At 40.1% G+C, this 20,588-nt stretch overlaps 1 protein-coding gene across 14 annotated transcripts in view; it reads left to right on the top strand.

The window, feature by feature from the left end:
* Positions 1-844: 844 nt before the first annotated feature.
* The window catches only part of adcy7 (adenylate cyclase 7), a 56,044-nt gene continuing 36,300 nt past the window's right edge, over positions 845-20,588 (top strand). For 4 of the 14 annotated variants that reach the window (XM_088993026.1, XM_088993025.1, XM_088993024.1 and 1 more), the window contains exons 1-2: positions 845-1,047; positions 7,550-7,636. The gene's annotated coding sequence lies outside the window, so the exon portion shown is untranslated. Of the gene's footprint in view, positions 1,048-7,549; positions 7,637-18,047; positions 18,133-20,588 lie in introns of all 14 variants that reach the window. The other 10 variants (XM_088993022.1, XM_088993020.1, XM_088993017.1 and 7 more) reach the window with 3 other exon arrangements.

Genomic DNA, 20,588 nt, shown 5'->3' with positions numbered 1-20,588 from the left:
AAACCGGCTGTATCGTCTTTGCTGCTTTTCACCAATTTCATGCAATAAAAACAAACAACAGCGAACTTGTTTTTTCCCCTTTATTTTGGATATTTTAATCAGAATTAAAAAAAACTTTATTCGTCCCAAAATGGGGAAATTTGCAGTCCACAGCAGCAATTTGAAAGGGCATGGGAGGAGGTGAAAGGATAGAAAATAAGATATTCAAAGCATAGTAAAATAATAATGTCAACTTTATACTGTTTAAATGTGATTTCTTGATTTCACCGACATTAAAACACGGAAAGAGAAAAAAATCTGATGATTTTGAGACTAAATGCTGGTTTCCTCATTTCACAACGGTGGGAGTGGGCGTGGTTATGTTTGACAGACAGTGATGAAGGGGCGGGTCTTTGGACGTCTGGTCGTCGAGGAAGGTTCCCAAATAAACCGGCTGTATCGTCTTTGCTGCTTTTCACCAATTTCATGCAATAAAAACAAACAACAACAGCGAACTTGATTTTGGGAATCAAAAAACCTTTATTCGTCCCACAATGGGGAAATTTGCAGTCCACGGCAGCAATTTGAAAGGGGATGGGGGGGTGAACGGATACAAAACAAGATATTCTAAGCATACTAAAATAAAAATGTCAACTGTATACCGTTTAAATGTGATTTCTTGATTTCACCGACATTAAAACACGGAAAGAAAAAAAAATCTGATGATTTTGAGACTAAATGCTGGTTTCTTCATTTCACAACGGTTTTGTTTTTTTGAGAGGAGTGGGCGTGGTTATATTTGACAGACAAGCTAAAGGGGCGGGTCTTTTGGTCTCTCAAAGCTTTCAGCGCGCGTGGGTACGTCCGGGGGAGATTCAGTCATTCACCAGCACGCACGCACAAGCATATACACGCTCACACAAATTTACCCACGCTCAGACGCACGCGTATCCGCAGGAGGACACCGTACACCGGCTCTTCTTGACCCCGGACAATGGCACCACCTTCCGCGTTCACTTCGGGAGCATTCGTCGTTGGCGGGACACGTTCGTGATGGTGGAACACAAGGTAGTACCCCGAACTTTTTTGTAGTTGTTGTTGAATTTTAACGTATGCGCTTGGCTTCACTTGTTTTTTTTCTCCCCCTGTTTGCTTTTTATGTTTATATCACTTTAAGTTTGGCCTCATTTTCATGAGTCGCTTCTGTTAATTGAAAGGGTGAAGTTTTAAACGTATAGTTTTCTATCTTAACGACCACAATCGCGACGAAAGGCTGTTGTGGTTGTTAAACGAGTTAAATGGGGAATTTCCACTTGATGGACGTTCTTCGTTCGTGGTTGACGCTGTATGTGTGAACTGACAGGTGCTGAGTGATTCTAATTAGTGTTTATTTAAAATTCGGAGAGAATCGGTAGTTTCGAGGAAAATAAGGGGGATAATTAATTTAAACTTCGTTTTTCTCCGTAGAACGTTTGAAAAGGTATTACTGGAAATAACCCACAACATACGGTTAGTTTATTATGTTGTACTCTCCATTCAGGATTTCCACAAGAAAAGCACAGATAAAACATTCTAATGTTATCAAAATTGTTATTTTTAACACACAAAAAAATGAATAAATGGAAAAATGAATAAAAAATAAATTAACCAGTAATAAATAAATAAAATAATTATAATTATTATAAGGCAGATACAGACGACTGAAAAAAAACACAGGAAAACTAATTATTTAAAAAAACTTTAACCTTTAACTTTCTTAACATAAAGAAAATATTAAACATGAACTGTCCTAAACATGGTTTCTCTTGCCTACTTAACACTGTAAAACCCAACAAGTTGAAAGTACTCAAATTTTTTATGGCAACTGATTACGTCAAAATTTTCGAGTACAGGTTACTCAAAACTTTTGAGTAAACTTGTTGGGTTTTACAGTGAATTGTTCAGCTGCACACACACGAGTTTCATTCATATCAATCATGCGGGCCGCACTAACATTAATCTTTCATATCGGGGCCGGCCGCAAAATATTATTTCGGGGCCCGCAGTTGGCCCGCGGGCTTCAGATTCGGAGAAGATACTTTCTTGTTACTCATCCAGTTATAAATATGATTCAAATAGTTCTGAAGAGGAAAGCATAAATGTTTGTAATCGATCGAAATTCCTTCCGTATCAATTCAAGCAGTCTGGACTCCAATGTAGCGCCCAGAAAATGCACAAGCTCCATTGGAACTGGGATGATTTGTCTGCTGGGAATTTGTGTCAATAGCAAATAGCTAGGTAGCAAATAGATAGCCAGATAGATAGCTAATATGTAGCCAGCTAGATAGCCAGCAAGACAGCTAATAGATAGAAAATAGCTAGCCAGCTAGGTAGCTAGCTAGATAGCAAATAAATAGCCAACTATGTAGCTAGCTAGTTAGATAAAACATTTGCTAAATTTGTCTTGGGGCAAAATTGGGTAAAATCGGGGAACCCGACCCTCAAAAATTGTAATTATCAAAATTGCCGAGGGTGCAGTTGAATACGAAACTCAACGAAATGAATTAAAATCGCCACATCATTGTAACATTTCAGAATGTGTGGCGAGAAAAGACAAAATAGACCCACGCTAACTGTTTTGCTCTTGCACTGCTCTGCACACACATACTCCGCAGTCTCCACTTTGCTGCAGTACGCCGTTTTTTAGTCATGTCTCGGTGTACCTAATGTTGTGTCCGGTGCGATTCTGTAAAGATGGTGCAGTTGGTGCAGATGGTGCAGTTGAATACGAAACTGCTACCTTCCTTCCTCATGCGATTTCTGCTGTGTTAACATGCTGGTTGCCAAACGGCTCTCTCGTAAGCGCATGATTTCTCATTTCTTTCACATCCTCAGATCTGCAATTTAGGTAATAGATATAAATAGGTATAATAACCTAGAGCATTTATTTGATATCCGTTTACATGTAAGCTCTAGATTTCACTGATTGAATGACTCTGTCTTTCTCGCCATGTTTTTTTTTTTTTCACTGCTGTTGCTGTAAAGTTTTTCTACTAGTAAGAACAAAGATACGAAGGATATAAAATAATACAGTAAATTCCCGGAGGACAGCTGTATGTTGTTAGTGAGGCAAAATTACTAGTTAGCATTTTGGATATCATTGATAGAGATTAGTTTCATCCTGTTATATGCTTAGTCAACACTTGTGACACAATACACAATTGAAGCACAGACAACCTGGGGTCAATAGACACAGCGAGTTAAACTGTCAGCTTCATGTAGAAGATCTGGGCTTGCACAGAATTTAGGACTTGGGATACTCCTTTATCATCGAAGTTATTTACGACTTGAACATCCTGCACAGGAAGAGCTCATTAGCCAGGTTACAAATTTATCAGCTCATGGAAAAGACAGTTTTATTGCTTACAGATGTTGGGGCTCAGAACGTTCCAAGGGTGTGGTATTCTAAACAAGAAAACTATGTTTTACTAATGTATCACTTAAATTTGCATATACTCTCAATAAATAGCTTAGCAGAGGGCTGCAGAATTCAGATGTCTGTCATGAATGGCTGCGTCTCCTGCCGGCAGTAGGTACAATCTTTCTGGGTTCGAGTCTTCGTCCACAGTGTCTGACTGTCATATCCCTGACATTTCTCATTCACTGCCAGACGTGCAAAAATGTGTACACTCCAGTGCCAGGGTTTTTGTCATTGTCACTTGAATAGCAGGATCCACAGAATGTTGAGTTTTAGGATTACATAAACATTCAATGCAGTTTACGAAACCTTAGACTATTTTCTTTCATGAGAAAAAAATAGTTACTTCCTAACTTATATGGGTCTGGAGTTATATGAAATGGTTTGAAATAGGGGTGGCTGCTCAAAAGGCAAATGCTGCCCCTTCGTGGGAGGGAAAAACATTGCAGAGGTCAGACCGTCGCTTTTTCGGCACATCCCCTAAAGAAAAAACAAAACCTGAAGAAGTTCGGGAGCGGCGCTCCACGTCATTATTTTCAATTCTTGAATACATTCAGTAATTGCAGTTAATGAGTTAACTACTGTATTGATTTATTTTCATATTTGTGTATTTATTTATTTGTTTGGATAATAATAATAATAATAATAACAGTCAGTTCCTAAATGATATGGGTCTGTAGTTATATGAGCTTGAAATGAGGGCGGCTGTCCAAAATACAATGCAATACAAACATATTGGTTTATATACAGTAGCTCTTTAACAAGAGCTGAAGCTGGAACACAGCACTAACAATGGAAAAGGGGGAAATGCTGCCCCCTTGTGAAAAAGAAAAAAAAACATTGCCGGAGTCTATGGCCAGCACTTTATCGGCACCCAAACAAGAATAAATGAAACCCGAACAAAATTGTGAATGGCGATCTACATCATATTTTCAATTCCCGAATAAATTTGTGAATGGCAGTGCATGAGTTTCGCGATCATGTTGACTTTCATGCTAGATTAAAGGACAACCGACGTCTCCGGACAAGTTGTGTCCATAATTTGTAAAATGGCTTCAAATGACTTCTACTGGCCGTATTTTAATAAGAATCCACCGTATATAGCTATATTTTACGTTTTAAGACTCGCGCTGAACATTCAGGAAGTCTTGTTTTTGAGTTGGTGACGAGTACTCACGTGACGTCAGAAAAGGATCGCCTCCTGACCGTAAAAAAAGACGCATTGTAGCGTCTTTCCATCACGTCAATATATTTTGCTGTACTGTTTTTATTTGAAAACCGTGTGTTATCTCCAAAAGCCGCAAGCTCCATTGAAAGAATATATCAGCCTGTGGATCGGGCTGATTCATTCCTCACAGCTCGGTGGCCATTTTATTGCCTCTTTTTGGGTGAGACATTCCCCCCGCCCTTTTGCCTCAAAATGACACGGAATAAATTCTTTAATCGATTTCAAACATGTATGCTTTCCTCTTCAGAATTATTTGAATCATATTCATAACTGGATGTGTAACAAGAAAGCATATTATCCGAATCTGAAGTTGTTTTGATTCTCCAGCAATGCAAGACGTCTTGGCGTGATGTCACAAACTGGGGGCGGGACTTTCTGAAAATGCCCAATTCGCAGCTCAATTTTTTTGCAGAGTTTGGACACTTTAAGTCATTTTTATTGGTGTTTTGCATTTGAATAAAAATATCATACTGCGTGTTTTGGGTATTTTAGATGCTATAAAACGTTTTTGTGATGTCAGTTAAAAAACAAAAAAGTGACGTCGGTTGCCCTTTAAATCAGCACATTTTGCTTGAACCCCAAATAAAGTTCAGTTGTTCTAATAGAGCCACTTTTCTACATTGCGATGTCCACTTTTTGTATGACATGGCTATTGCCAAGTTTTTCATCTTTACCATCGCGAGTGTCCTTTTGGTGGTGGAATCAGAAAAAAGGCCAAAGAATAAATATGACACACTCAACAAAAGATTGAAGGAATAGCAAACATGATATCTTTTGTGCGATATAAATAATTGATTTGTTTTGAGTGCGTGCTTCCACTCAAACACGTTTGCGTGGCCCTTAATGCATCTGAAGGCAGATTAGGTAATAATGACACAGTGGGCGAGGGAAAGGTCTCCCAGGGAAACTGCAATAGCAAAAGCCTTGAGCTAGAGTGGAGAGGCTTTCCTAATTGCACTTGATCGCGACACACCGGCAAGAAGACAGACGTTTACAGGGCTCAAAGCCTTAAATCCAGTCGCCACCAACGTCTTTGAACGTTGTCATTATGAAATTGAAATCATATATACAGGTAACATCCGAGTTATGACCGGGTTCCGTTCCAACAAAACCGTCGTAAGTCAAACGGTCATAAATCGAAAAGCATTCAAAATGGCTGACGCGAGGATCACGTGATCATAACAAATGACGACACGCTGGCATTTCCTATACGACAGGATAGTATACCAAGTCAATCTGTTGTTTTTCAGCAACTTTTTCTATTGAATACTATTACAATAAAGTCTCGTTATATCGATATTCACGGGAGTCGGAAAAAAATATCGATATAACCGGACTATCGATATATCCGATCCTGCGGGCATGTAATTTTCTCCGTGCGTTCATAGAAATAGTATCGTAATAAGCAGTACTATCGATATAATCGATATAACGAGACTTTACTGTATATACCAAAATGTTGACATCTGTGTAAGCTCTCAGTCGTACAAGAGTGGTCCATCGATGAAAAGGTTTCTTCAGCCGTCATCTGTACTTTTTTGAAGGTGTCGGACGTTTCGCTTCTTATCCAAGATGCTTCTTCAGCGAACCAAAGTCTTACTGGTAGTATCGGCCCTATATATATATCCCTAATGTCCAGACAAGGCGGCGCCGGACACTGCTGTGATAGGTCCCTACTCTCAGGTTGAGGGGAGCAGAGGACCACTCCCTGCGGCTCCACCGATTGTTCCTACATTCCGGAGGGAGTGGGGCAATCAGGCCAGTCGTTAGTCAGGAAATTGAACTGTTTGTGAACTAAAAAAACAGTCCAGGCGTCACGCTAAGAGATTTCTTCTTCTGACTTTTTTTTCTAATTTCCTCCACTGAAAAGTAAAAGTGATGACAATTCAGAAAAAAAATGTATAATAACCGGCGAATTTATGATTGTTCTTCATCATTGAATGAATTGACTTATTCTTTGCTTAACCAACACTGAAAGTTGGTTATAATAATACATTTCATTTGTAAGCGCCTTACAAAACTCTCAAGGTCACTTTACAGTCACAGGATAAGTTTTTTTTTTTTCTGTGGGTGAGCAGCGGCAACCACACGCGCCAGCGTTCACTCAACCCGGAATAACTCAAATACATAGATATAAAGCTATCTAGTTTGCTAATAGCTAGTTCACAGATACCTAGCTAGCGAGATGTCTAATAGATAGATAGCTAGGTAGCCAGCCAGGTAGCCAGATAGATAGCTAAATAAAGAGATGCCCTGATAAATGATTACAATTCCCGTATAAAAGTGGCAGATGGCCGTACCTTATTTGAAATGCTAAATAAATGCTAACACAAGCGGAAATGCAAACAGATTACCGCGCATGAGCAGGTTATGCTTTTATCAATAAAAAAAAAGGATGCGCAACATTGTAACCTAACACGTGACAAACGGCGGCGCTCTATGGATGGCTATGCTAGGCTAACAACAAATAAAACCCTCAAAATAAGTGTGATTTCCGATGTGGTTGACATCAAAGTACATCACGTTAAAATCGAGCGGAATGACAACTCTTGTTCAACTCTCTACCATTCAGTAAAAAAAATACATACAAAAATATTTTCAGAGACCTAACAACAACAAAATAATAATCCATAACCTCCTTTGGTGGAGGAAACAACTTTCTGCATTGAACCCTGACCCCTATTTGCTTCTACGAAAGAGCCGGAAGCGCGCACTACGAACCAATGCCGGATCTCCTGTGGATTGAGTGTTTGTGTTGCACAGGCGCTGCAAATGTGTGGGTGCCTTGTTCTTCCTTACTTTCTCTCTCTCTCTCTCCACAAATGTGTGGGTGTCTTTTTTTTTCTCTCTCTCTCCACATTTTGATTATTTTTCTACTTACTTAGGCTCAAGGAGCTTATGTAATGCCGGTGAGAGTCTCATCTGGACGAGGGCCTTCGGGAAAGAGCTTCGGGCCAGCTTCAAATATCTGGGTAACAACGCCAAAATGGACCGTCGCTACCATTGTATCTCTTTTATTTCCTCACTGTGGTGATAATTGTTTCTCTTTCACGGAGCGCTGACCGAGATTTAAAAAAATGGAAAGAGTAATCAGTTTATGTGGCAACAATTTGAATGAGCTGATGAGCCTCTCAGTTGGTACAACCCATTTCATTTGAATAGACTGCAGTGGGTGGAAAAGGGCGGCCCTTGAGACTTCATGAAAGCCATGGACGTGGGATGGTGTCATTTGTGGTGCCCGGGTTACTTTGTTTTCCACCTTTTTGGTTCACAATACACAATTTCAGCACACTTGACATCCACCGATAAGACTCAGGTTGAAATTATTTGATGAATTCATTTACTGCCAGACATGTCAAAAAATCTGTCCACTCCAGTGCCAGGGTTTTTGTCATTTTCACTCGAATTCCAGGACCCACAGAATATTGCGTTTTAGAACTACATAAACATTCAATACAGCGTTAAAGACCTTAGACTCTCTTCTTTCATCAAGAAAAAAGTTAATTCCTAAATTATGTGGGTCTGGAGTTATATGATCATGAAATGAGGGCAGCTGTCCAAAATACAATACCTATTCGTTTATACAGCGCTTTAACAATAGCTGAAGCAGGAATGAAGCGTAAACATGGAAAAAAAAATATGGGAAATGCTGCCCCCTTGTGGAAGGGAAAACATTTACACAGGACATAGCCAGCGCTTGATCGGCACACAAACAAGAACAAACAAAACCCGAACAAATTCGGGAATGGCGCGCTAAGTCATATTTTCAATTCCCCATTAAATGTGTTAATGGCAGTGATTGAGATCTGTTGACGGGAGGGTTGTCGCTGAGAGTTTCAACACCCGTAAAGAAAACTTTCGGCTTGTGGAGGCGGTATTTTATTCACCCGAGTCACCTGTGTGTCTGTGGTGTATTGCTTAAAATGTAATATATTATTATTATTATTATTATTAATATTATTATGATTATTATTATTGACCAATCTTCAAACTAAAAGCCCCCACTTCATATATGTATCAATACCTATCTCCATTTAGTTTTGTTCATATGAATCCTGAACGGGTCCACATAAGAACTCAATTTTTTTTTTTAAAATATGTATTTTTTATTTATGTTTTTGCCGAGTCGTCCTTGCAGAGTGAATGGGGAAATGAGTCACGCGGTTGCCAAGGAAGTGAGAGCGCGTGCGGTCGACTTTTGCTGTTGGCCTTGAATGTCGGGGGCTGTCGGTAGTGCTTGTTAACGTTGCTGGATGAAATCGAAAAGGTAACCAGAATAACAAAATAATTACAAATAGAGTGGTGAAAATTGTGTGTTATTTTGAAGGACAACCGACACAATTTGTTTGTTTCCTAACTGACATCAGAAAAGCGTTTTATAGCACTAAAATTCCCAAAACACGCAGGCTGATATTTTTAGTCAAGCGCACCAATAAAAATGACTTGCCCAAAACTGCCACTAATGAGTTCAAAACTGGAGAGATCCTGAAAGTCCCGCCCCCAGTTCATGACGTCACGTCAGGAAACTCCTTCACAAACTGCCTTGCTGCAGAATGAAAACATTGGCTACAGTGTGTTCAGATTCGGAAAAAAGATCCTTGCTTGTTCCTCATCCAGTTATGAATATGATTCAAATAGTTCTGAAGAGGAAAACATAAGTGTTTGAGATCGATTAAAGAAGTCCTTCCTCATCAATTCGAGCCGTAAGCGACGGAACTGGTAAAGGACACGACATATGAAGCATATGGGAAGCTCCGTGAATAAGCAATATAGCATCAATTGGGTGATATGTGGCATATAAGGACATGAATAACAAATAATATGCTACAATATGTCAAAATCAATGCAGATTATTTACTGGTTGTGCATGCAAAACGTTGTTTAAACTTTAGTTATCTATTGCTAACTCCGGTTAGCTCCCCGCTCCAGCAGCTGAATGTTTGTCCCCTAGGTTTGCTGCACTATTATGACTATTGCTCTCTTTCACCACTGGAAGCAAATTTCTACTCATTGTCAGGCTGATAGGATGACAGCGGTTACCCAAGAGGGGATTTGCGCACTCCGGGGAGCTCTTCGGCTGGCGCTATACTGCTCAGCTCCATTGGAAATGCTGCGTGGTTTGTCCGCTGGGAATTTGTGTAAACGTACACCTTCGTTATGCGTGTTACCGCAATTGACTGCCCCACGATTCACCATGGCGTTATTTATGTGGTTTTCCTTCTAATTTCGCGATCAACACGGTGTTCCCAGACTAAACAAAGTACCCAAAATGCATTGTGTGTCACTTTCTCGGTCAGGGGCGTTCCCTCAGTGACGTCACTCCGGCATCGTCATCAACTCAAAAACAAGACTTCATGAATATTCAGCGCGAGTCTTAAAACGTAAAATATAGCTATATGCGGTGGAATCTTTGTAAAATGCGCTCAGTAGAAGTGATTTGAAGTGATTTTACAAATTATGGACACAATTTATCCGGAGGCGTTGGTTGTCCTTTAAAGTTCTGTTCAGTATCTTAAAAGTATTCCTCAAAACATTTCCCATCCAGTGATTAAAGCGTGTTCTGATGTTCGACAGTATTCTCAGAAACGGCTTGTTTGGGACATCCTTGCCCCGTAGCGGTTGAACTTGGCTTCGGGCAACCGAGCTGAAAACGCCTCTCGGCCACAGAAACCTCAAGTCGGGGAAGGCTGCAGACATTCCTTACTGTTGATCTGTTCAAACCGTTTCCAACCTTCCTACACATTCCTTGGCTCTAGACGGCAAAACATAGAAGGTGGCCTTTCAAAGTAAGTGTAACCTGATCCCGGCCACGAGCTGTAAGCTTCGACAGGACCTCCATTCAAAGTCCGCTGTAGTGCCATATTGGAAAAAAAAAGTCTGAGGTGTACTGTTGTACACCTCAGCAGGCGTTTTCGTACAGACAAGGATGCTATTATATGTGAATCTTCTGGCGCAAGGCCTTCTCTAGTCAGCCATAACTCCCAAGAGTCATTTGAGGTAATGAGATCAGCTTTGCTCTGCTGACTTCATGGCTCCTGCATAGATGACATCTATGAGGAATCCATTCAGTGAGCAATATTTGTCTTCCCCTAATTCTTTTTTTTCCACCTTACCATTCAAGCAGCTGTACTATTCGCATACTGCGTCCAAATTCGTGTACGCTCCTGTTCCTGGTCCACTCTGTCGCCATCGTAAACACTTTCCAAACAGGTCAAGGATATTTCAAGTCAAATTCGTAACTCATTCACTACCAGACAATGTGCAAAAATGTGTCCACTCCAGTGCCAGGGTTTTTGTCATTTCCACTCAAATTGCAGGACCCACAGAATACTGCGTTTTAGGACGACATAAACATTCAATGCAACGCAAGAAACCTTAGAAAGTCTTCTTTCATCAGAAAGAAAGAGTGAATTCCTGAGTTATGTGGGTCTGGAGTTATCTGAGCTTTAAATGCGGGCGGGTGTACAAAAGGAAAATGCTGCCACATCGTGGGAAGGAAAAACAATACCAGAGGTCTGACCAGTGATTTATTGACACCCTGTCAGAGAGGTTCGATCGGACATTGTGGGCAAAGACTCGGACCCAGAAAGATTGTCTTTACTGCCGGCAGGTGACGAAGCCATTCATGACAGACGCCTGAATTCTGCAGCCCTGTGCCAAGCTATTTTTTGAGAGCATATGCAAATTGAAGTGATACATTAGTAAAACATAGTTTTCTTGATTAGAATACCACACCCCTGGAACGTTCTGAGCCCCAACAGCTGTCAGCAATAAAACATTGTTTTTTTTTTGTCTTTTCCATGAGCTGATAAATTTATAACTTGGCTAACGAGCTCTTCCTGTGAAGGAGTTTCAAGTCGTAAATTGCTTCTGTGATAAAGGAGTTTCCTAAATCCTAAATTCTGTCCAAGGCCAGATCTCCTAGATGAAGTTGACAGTTTAACTTACTCTGTCTGTTGACCTCAGATTGACCCCCGGTTGTCTGTGCTTCAATTGTGTATTTGAGTCACACATGTTGACTAAGCATATAACAGCATGAAACCTTTAAATATGATAACTTCTAATTCTGTCTAATCTCTATCACACCCCATCGTAAGAAGAACCAAAACCCGAAAAAATTTGGGAATGGCACTCCACGTCACGGTTGTCAATTCCCGGGAATAAATTCGGGAATTGCAGTGAATGAGTTAACTTTGACGCAAGTATGAAAACATTCTTAATATCACAATATAATAGTATGGCTAGCGTTTTGGCCCTCTTGATTGATGAAAACTAGAATAAAAAAATAACTTAATAAAACACACACAATCCACCTGAACTGTGATAGTGACGACACATTACTTTGGATTATGAATTTCACTGCAACAACAACAACAAAAAAATCCTTATTAATTCTTTAATCCTTTTATGTTACTATCCTAAACGCGGCTACTTTACTGATAGCCAAAGAAGCAGCAAAATGCATCAGTGGCATGGTTCCACTGTACCAGGAACATCAGTTTGAAGCTGTTATCGGATGAGCTCGCTCGCATGTCACGGAGAATCCACTCTTGAAATATTTACAATTGAATCCTCAGTCCACACGTGCTACCACATCCGTGTGGTTAACCTAATTTACACACAGTCTGTTTCTGTTTTGGAGATAATAATGGTGCCCTGTCCATTGATGTGGCATGCGATGGAACGGCCGGTGTGTTAAAACCAAAACAAAACCCAAAGTATTTTATGGTCCACCCATTTCAAGCCTTTTTGGGGGTGCGGAGTTAACCACCAACTCCATCAAACCTTTTTTTTTCCAGAATCCAGAAATCCCTTTTTTTTTTGTAATTTTATAGGTGATTTTTTTTCATTGGATTTTTCAATGTGCGTGATTTTATATATTACAACGTTAGATTATAGATTGACTCATTCACATTGTCTTCTTCCATGTTTTAACCGGAATAATTTTATGTAGTGCGTTTTATGTTTGAGTTTATGTGCAGGACTTTGGTTACAGCTGCAGCTGACCCCCCCCCCCCCAACCCCCCATGCCAAAGTGCTGCTATAAATAAACTTGAGCGGCACTGTTACCATCATATCCATTGAGCAAATGTTTAGTTCTGGAATAAAAACAATAATCAAAATCATTGAGTTTCAATTCGACGGACACAAGCAGCAATATTCCAAGTGTTTTCATCTATCTAGCTATCGAACTATCGAACTAGCTATCGAATTAGCTATCAAACTAGCTATCGAGCTATTGAACTATCTAGCTATCTATCTAGACATCTATCTGGCCATCTATCTAGCCATATATCTAGCTATCTAGATAGCTATCTATCTAGCTAACTATGTAGCTATCTATCTGGCCATCTATCTAGCAATATATCTAGCTATCTAGATAGCCATATATCTAGCTATCTAGATAGCTATCTATCTAGCTAACTATGTAGCTAACTATGTAGCCATCTCTCTAGCCAGCTGTCTAGCCAGCTGTCTAGCCAGCTATCTATCTAGCCATCTATCTGGCCATCTATCTAGTCATATATCTAGCTATCTAGATATCTATCTATCTAGCAATCTATCTAGCGATCTATCTAGCTAACTATTTAGCTAACTAATTAGCCATCTCTCTAGCCAGCTGTCTAGCCAGCTATCTATCTAGCCAGCTATCTGGCCATCTCTCTCGCCATCTCTCTCGCCATCTCTCTCGATATCTCTCTAGCTGTCTCTCTAGCTGTATCTCTAGCTATCTTTCTAGCTATCTATCTAGCTACCTATCTGTCTATCTATCTATCTGTCTGTCTAGCTAGCTAGCAGGCCATCCATCAAATCCATCTGCTTATTTAATTATTTTTGTTGTGAGTGATACTCGGCCTCAACTCAAATATAACCTCTATGGCCAGAAATAAACTCTGAAACATTTTTTTTGTCGTTGTTCATTTTGAATGAAGATTGTGCTCACGAAACACACTCTGTATGTAACCTCCCTTATTCAAGCCCAGCGCTTCTTGTGTAGGTACGGCACGTAAAATTGGAAAGTGCCAGATGCGGACGTTTCAAATGTTACGACGATAACAGTTATGACAATAAATCACGCCATCTGAAAAACACAGATTTTCAAACGTGTTACTTGACTCATGACCTTTAGTTCAAGTCCAGTCTTGTTAATACCCCTTCCGCTCCCTTAAGCGGTCCTACTTTCACCTTGCTCCAGGCCGCCGCCGCCCTCTCCTTCCTCAGCGTCTCCTGGAACCGTCTCCCACGTTCTTTGCTGGCGTCCAATTGTGCCGCCTTGGCCGCCAACTCTTCCTCCAGCCTCTTCTGGTTGTCCCTCGACTTGATCTGAAACAGTTTAATATCCTTAAGGAGGTCCTCCCTTTCACGCCTGCGCCGATCTCCAGCTCGCCTCTTCTCCTCCGTCAAACACTTAGCGGCCTCCTCTCGCCGTCGCTTCCTCTCCGCGTTGGCGTCGTTCCTCTCGGCCTGGAGCTGATTAGTCAGGTATTCCACCTGCTCCCACAGGAGTTTGTTGTCCTTTTCCTTTCGCTCCAGCTCGGCCGAAAGCTCTTGCACCCTTTGGCACTGGAGCTCCATCCTCAAGTTCACCATCCAAAGCTGGTCCTTCAGGGAGGTCACCTGCTTGAGCAGAGGACCAAAAAACACACTGACCGCCACCTGCGTTGCCGTCTTGTGGAGAAGCGCCAAACCTTTCCACATGCTGGAAAGAAAGGCCATCTTTTTGCTGGGTAGCCTCCCCCCCGCCCAATCACATTTGGCTCCCTAATATCCAGGATTGGAAGATTAGGGTGCCTAAAGACCTCCGCGGAGGCTTTGAAGTACTCTAGGAACTTTGTGAGGTCGTCGAATGACAGAATGTCATCATGGCAATGGTAATGATGATGATGATGAAAACATGACTAAACCAGATTCTTGATTAAATATTCATTATTATTATTATTTTTATTATCATTGAGACCCAAGAAACATATGGTACTCTTGTAATCACTTATTATTAAAGTTTAACCCACTTATTATTGGAGCGTGTTTGCCAAATTATATCCCAAACTACAATTCCCAAACAAATTATGACAACATAATTTCAAGACTCATTCTGACTATTTTTTAAAAATCATTCACTGCCAGATGTGCAAAAATGTGTCCACTCCAGTGCCAGGGTTTTTGTTATTGTCACTTGAATTCCAGGACCCACAGACGATTGAGTTTTAAGACTTCACAAACATTCAGTACAGTGTTAAAAACCATAGACTCTCTTCTTTCATCAGAAAAGAAGTTAATTCCTAAATTATATGGGTCTGGAGTTATATGACCTTGAAATTAGGGCAGCTGTCCAAAATACAATGCAACACATACATATTCGTTTATATAGCGCTTTAACAATAGCTGAAGCTGGAACAAAGGGCTAACATGGAAAAGGGGATATGCTGCCCCCTTGTGGATGTTTCAAAAAAACATTGTCAGAGGTCATGACCAGCACTTTATCGGCACTCAAACATGAAAAAAACAAAACCCGAACAAATTCAGGAATGTGCTCTACGTCATATTTTCAATTCCCGAATAAATTTGTGAATGGCAGCGAATGAGTTAATGGCAATATAATTACAATACTCATTCAGATGTTTTTTTTAGGCATTGCATCAGAACATGTGAGATAAGCACAAAAATATGATGGCCGCCGCAAATAGTTTTTTTTTAAACAGGATGCACTCACAAGTGGAAAAAAAAAGATAATCAGTTTCACCAATCGACATTAAAATAAGTATTTGACAAATGCGGGACGAAAACTGCCATACACATCGACAACGAAGATGCTCTGGATCAATATTTCAACAGTCATTCAATAAATGAGCAAAAAGGCCAGGGTATTATTAAAGAACAACCGACACCATTTTTTTGGGTTTCCTAACTGACATCATAAAAACGTTTTATAGCATCTAAAATACCCAAAACACGCAAGCTGATATTTTTAGTCAAATGCAAAACACCAATAAAAATGGCTTAAAGTGTCCCAAAACTACTTTAAAATGACCTCAGAAATAGTCACTTTCAGAAGGTCCCGCCCCCTTGTTTGTGACGTCACGCCAGGACGTCTTGCCTTGCTCTAGAATCAAAACAATGGCTTCAGATTCGGAGAAGATGCTTTCTCGTTCCTCATCCAGTTATGAATATGATTCAAATAGTTCTGAAGAGGAAAGCATAAATGTTTGCAATCGATTAAAGAAGTCCTTCCGTTTCATTTTGAGGTGTCAGGACTCCAATGTAGCGACCAGAAAATGCACAAGATGGCGCCCAAGCTCCGTTGGAAATGGTCTGATTTGTCTACTGGGAATTTGTGTCAACTAGTATCAAATAGTAGTCTTGGTGCAACACACAACAATTCACCATCGCGTTATGTTTTTTCCTTCTAATTTCGCCATCAACACGGATCAACACGAAGTTTTCAGACCAAACAAAGTACCCAAAATGCATTGTGTGTCGCTTTCTCAGTCAGGGGCGCTCCTTCAGTGACGTGTGTGAGGACTCGTCACCAACTCGAAAACAAGACTTCCTGAATATTCAGTGCGAGTCTTAAAACGTAAAATATGGCTATATGCAGTGGAATCTTTGTAAAATATGCTTAGTAGAAGTCATTGGAAGTGATTTTACAAATTATGGACACAACTTGTCCGGAGGCGTCTGTTGTCCTAATATATATAAGTGGGACAAAAAAATAATAATAAAGAAAATACACATCATCCATCATTTTCTCGTTTCATTTAATAATTTGTCCTTGGCTTGTTAAGTCAAGCATCGGAGCATCATATTTTTTTTTCAATTCTAAACAGCATTTGAGAAGGAAATGGCCCCGACGTAATTCAATCAGGGCTATTTCAATATCGGATTTGTCTCACTGCTGATATGTTTAGGCCTCATTCTTTATGCCCTAAAATCAATAATTCCTTCTTGGGCTCAACGATTGTCAATTACGCTGATCCGGTGTGATGCAAATGCTCCGCCGTTTAATCATCGACGCTTTGTCTTTGTCTATCACGTCAATTATTTATTATTGTTATGCGCAGGGTATTTGTGATCAACGCTGATACGGCGTTGTGTTAATGTTGTTAGTGTCTCAGCATCAAATGGGGCATCAGGCAAGGACCAGGCTCATAATCCAATCTGCCCGTTGCCGCATTGCTACACTCCCATCAGTCATCTGCTGATGGCGCTAATCTGGGAAGCTAGCCTGAAAGTTAATGTCAACCTCGCATTAGTCAAAGCGGCCATTTTTTTTTTTTTTTAAATAAATGTCAATGGGATCTCATTTGGAAGCGCGCCGTACCTATCGCTTGGTGCGTCTGCATCGTATTGACGTTGTCCTTGGGGGAGATACAGGGGCTATTGATGTGCACGTATCCAAAATGTCAAAACACCGATTTGTACTGTCCTTTCCTTTTAACTCATTCACTGCCATTGCGACTTTATTCGTGAAAACAAAAAAGTGTGACGTGAGGCGCCATTCCCGATTTTTTTTTTTCTTCTTGCGTGTGTGTTGATAAAGCGCTGGTCAGACTTCTGGCAATGTTTTTCCCTTCCACGAGGGGGGCAGCATTTGCCTTTCGTCCATGTTAGCGCTTTGTTACAGCTTCAGCTATTGTTAAAGCACTATATAAATCAATATGTATGTATTGTATTTTGTAGTCACCCCCATTGTAAGGTCAGATAACTCCAGACCCATATAACTTAACAATTAACTAATTTTTTTCTTTTTTTTTACTATGGAATTTTGAGGAGCACCTTTAATATACTGAAGAGAACTTTAAAGGACAACCGACATCAGAAAAACGTTTTATAACATCTAAAATACCCAAAACAGGCAAGCTGATATTTTCAGTCAAATGCAAAACACCAATAAAAATGATTTAAAATGTCCCAAACTACTTCAAAATGACCCCAGTAATGGCGAGTTCCAGAAGGTCCCGCCCCCTTGTTCGTGACGTCACACTAGGACGTCTTGCCTTGCTCTAGAATGAAAACAATGGCTTCATATTCGGCGAAGATGCTTTCTTGTTACTCATCCAGTTATGAATATGATTCAAATAGTTCTGAAGAGGAAAGCATAAATGTTTGCAATTGATTAAAGAAGTCCTTCCGGATCAATTCGAGCCGTGAGGACTCCAATGTAGCGTCCCAGAAAATGCACAAAATGGTGCTAAAGCTCCGTTGGAAATGGGCGTATTTGTCTGCTGGGAATTTGTGTCAACTAGTATCAAATAGTAGTCTTGGTGCAACACACAATGATTCATCGCGTTAGTTATGTGTTTCCCTTCTAATTTTGCCATCAACACGAAGTTTTTAGACCAAACAAAGTACCCAAAATGCATTGTGTGTCACTGTCTCGGTCAGGAGGGTTCCTGACGTGACCTCACATCAAGAATCGTCACCAACTCGAAAACAAGACTTCCTGAATATTCAGCATGATTCTTAAAAGGTAAAATATTGCTATATGCGGTGGAATCTTTGTAAAATACGCTCAGTAGAAGTCATTTGAAGTCATTTTACAAATTATCGACACAACTTGTCCGGATGCGTCGGTTGTCCTTTAAAGAAGAAATTGTCAATCGTTCACTTCCCTGAAAAGAAAACAGCATTAATGTTGAACTATCCATCTCTGAAAAGTACCATTAAAATTTTGCATTTAGATACCACAGTTAAAAAAAAAAAAAACATACCCCATTGTGATTTCTAGTGTGTTGTTTCACCCATCGTGGCCCGTGAGAGAATACAAATAGAAAGAAATCACCTGTGCACAAAAAAAGAGAGACAAAGATTTGGGGCATTTTGTTCATGTCTGGCTTTTTTTTTTTTTTTAACGACGTTTTGTCAAGCCCTTTTAATGGCAGGCTGAGAAATGTGTCTCTCGGCTTTCCCTTCTAGAGGTCACCCTTTTGTCTCTCATTGAATGCCAACACAAAGAGATGCTATAAAAGCAGCAATGTGCTTTTTGCAACAAAAAGGCACATTGCTCTGCTCCTTTGCTGGGGGGGAAAAAAAAAAAAATAAAAAAAAAAAATCGCCACGCTGAGGTTTGGCTAAAAATTTGACCACATCATATATTAACAATCCCAGAAGAAGGAAAATCTGATATTCACAGATTGGCCTTTGCTTGTTTCTATGGTGACCATTTCAAATAATGATCAATCACCTCGATCAGTACCACCTATCTTACAAATATCCATCAATCGATAGAATCCGACAGACGGCTGATCTCGAGTCCCTTTTGTTTTGTTTCAATGCTTTTATCGCTTTAATTTATTCACTGTCATTCATAAATTCATTCGGGAATTGAAAACATGACGTAGAGCGCCATTCCCGAATTTGGTTGGGTTTTGTTTTTTCTTGTTTGGGTGCCGATAAAGCGCTGGCCAAGGCCTCTGGTAATTATTTTTCCTTTCCAAAAGGTGGCAGCATTTCATTTTTTTTCTCAATACAGTATTTGCGTTTTGTTACAGCTTCAACGCCATTTAAACCAATATGTATGTATTGCATTGTATTTTGAACAGCTGCCCTAATTTCAAGTTTATATAACTCCAGACTCATGTAACTTAGGAATTAACTTTTTTTTCTGATGAAAAAAGAGAGTCTAAGGTTTCTAACGCTGTATTGAATATTGATGTAGACCTAAACCTCAATATTCTGTGGGTCCAGGAATTAGAGTGACAATGACAAAAACCCTGGCACTGGAGTGGACACATTTTTGCACGTCTGGCAGTGAATGAGTTAAATAGGATAAATAAGCAGAAAAATGGTACATGCAAAATTCAAATATACTGCCTATGTCTTTTTTTATTGTATTTATTTTTTTGGGTCGGTACTCATGGTTTTGTTTGCTACTTTGGACCGTAATGTTCTGATTACTTTGTTGTTTGGGGTTTTGTTCCTGCCGACTTTAATACAATTTGTCAAATATGCCCTGCTCCTCCACCACCTTTTTTTTTTTAAATTATTGTGACAAAAAGAAAATGTGTTTGGTCTCCACGCCACCCTACCCCGAGATGCTGGTCAGTCGGATCAAGCTACTCGAATAATCATCCCCGCACTGACACAAATCCAGTTTTTGAAGACTGGAAGCTCTTTGTGGTCAGGTCATCGTCACACCTATGGATAATTTAGTCATCAATATACCTTCCGAACCCACAAATTTAAATCGCGAGGCAAAATGCACAAACCGAGTACATCTTGGCCGACTCAGCGAACTTGACAATATTTTTTACTGCATGGAAAAAAAATCCCAATTTATTCTGTCTTTTCTTTCTCTTTCTTTCTTTTTTTCATGTCTAAGCGAACAGCATGTCGCACACTGAGTCCTCGCTGACGTTCCTCGGCTTTGTTTTCAGGGTTCGGTGACGCTAGTCGAAAAGGCTACGATGCCGTCGCCGTCCGTTGCCAAGCTTTGAAAAGACCCGACTACCCATTCATCCCCCCCCCCCCATTCTCAGTTCAGTACGTCATCGGTCTTCACTGTTGTTCCTTCTTCGAGACTGGTGGGGCCATGGTAACGTTAGATGTGTGGCAGTAAAACCTCCCATCCTTGCGTTTTCCTCACCTAGTCTATTGTTCACGTTTAGAGGGGGGACACACTGATTATATACCCGGAAAGATGCAACTAGAGACATAAAGTGTGCAATTTATCAAAAATTACAGTACTTTTATCTAATTCACTGCCAGACATGTGCAAAAATGTGTCCTCTCCAATGCCAGGGTTTTTGTCATTGTCACTTGAATTCCAGGAACCACAGAACATTGAGTTTTAGGACTACATAAACATTCAATTGAGCATTTAAAAACCTTAGATTATCTTTTTTTCAGCAGAAAATAAGTGTTAATTCCTAAAATAGTTAATTCATTTATTTGATATCCATTTACAAGTAAGCTCTAGATTTCACT

The sequence above is a fragment of the Hippocampus bargibanti genome, linkage group LG03, assembly GCF_051943395.1.
Source record: "Hippocampus bargibanti isolate YZ-2025 linkage group LG03, ASM5194339v1, whole genome shotgun sequence".
In the NCBI taxonomy this organism is placed as follows: domain Eukaryota; kingdom Metazoa; phylum Chordata; class Actinopteri; order Syngnathiformes; family Syngnathidae; genus Hippocampus; species Hippocampus bargibanti.
This window is presented reverse-complemented; position numbering and strand designations above follow the sequence as displayed.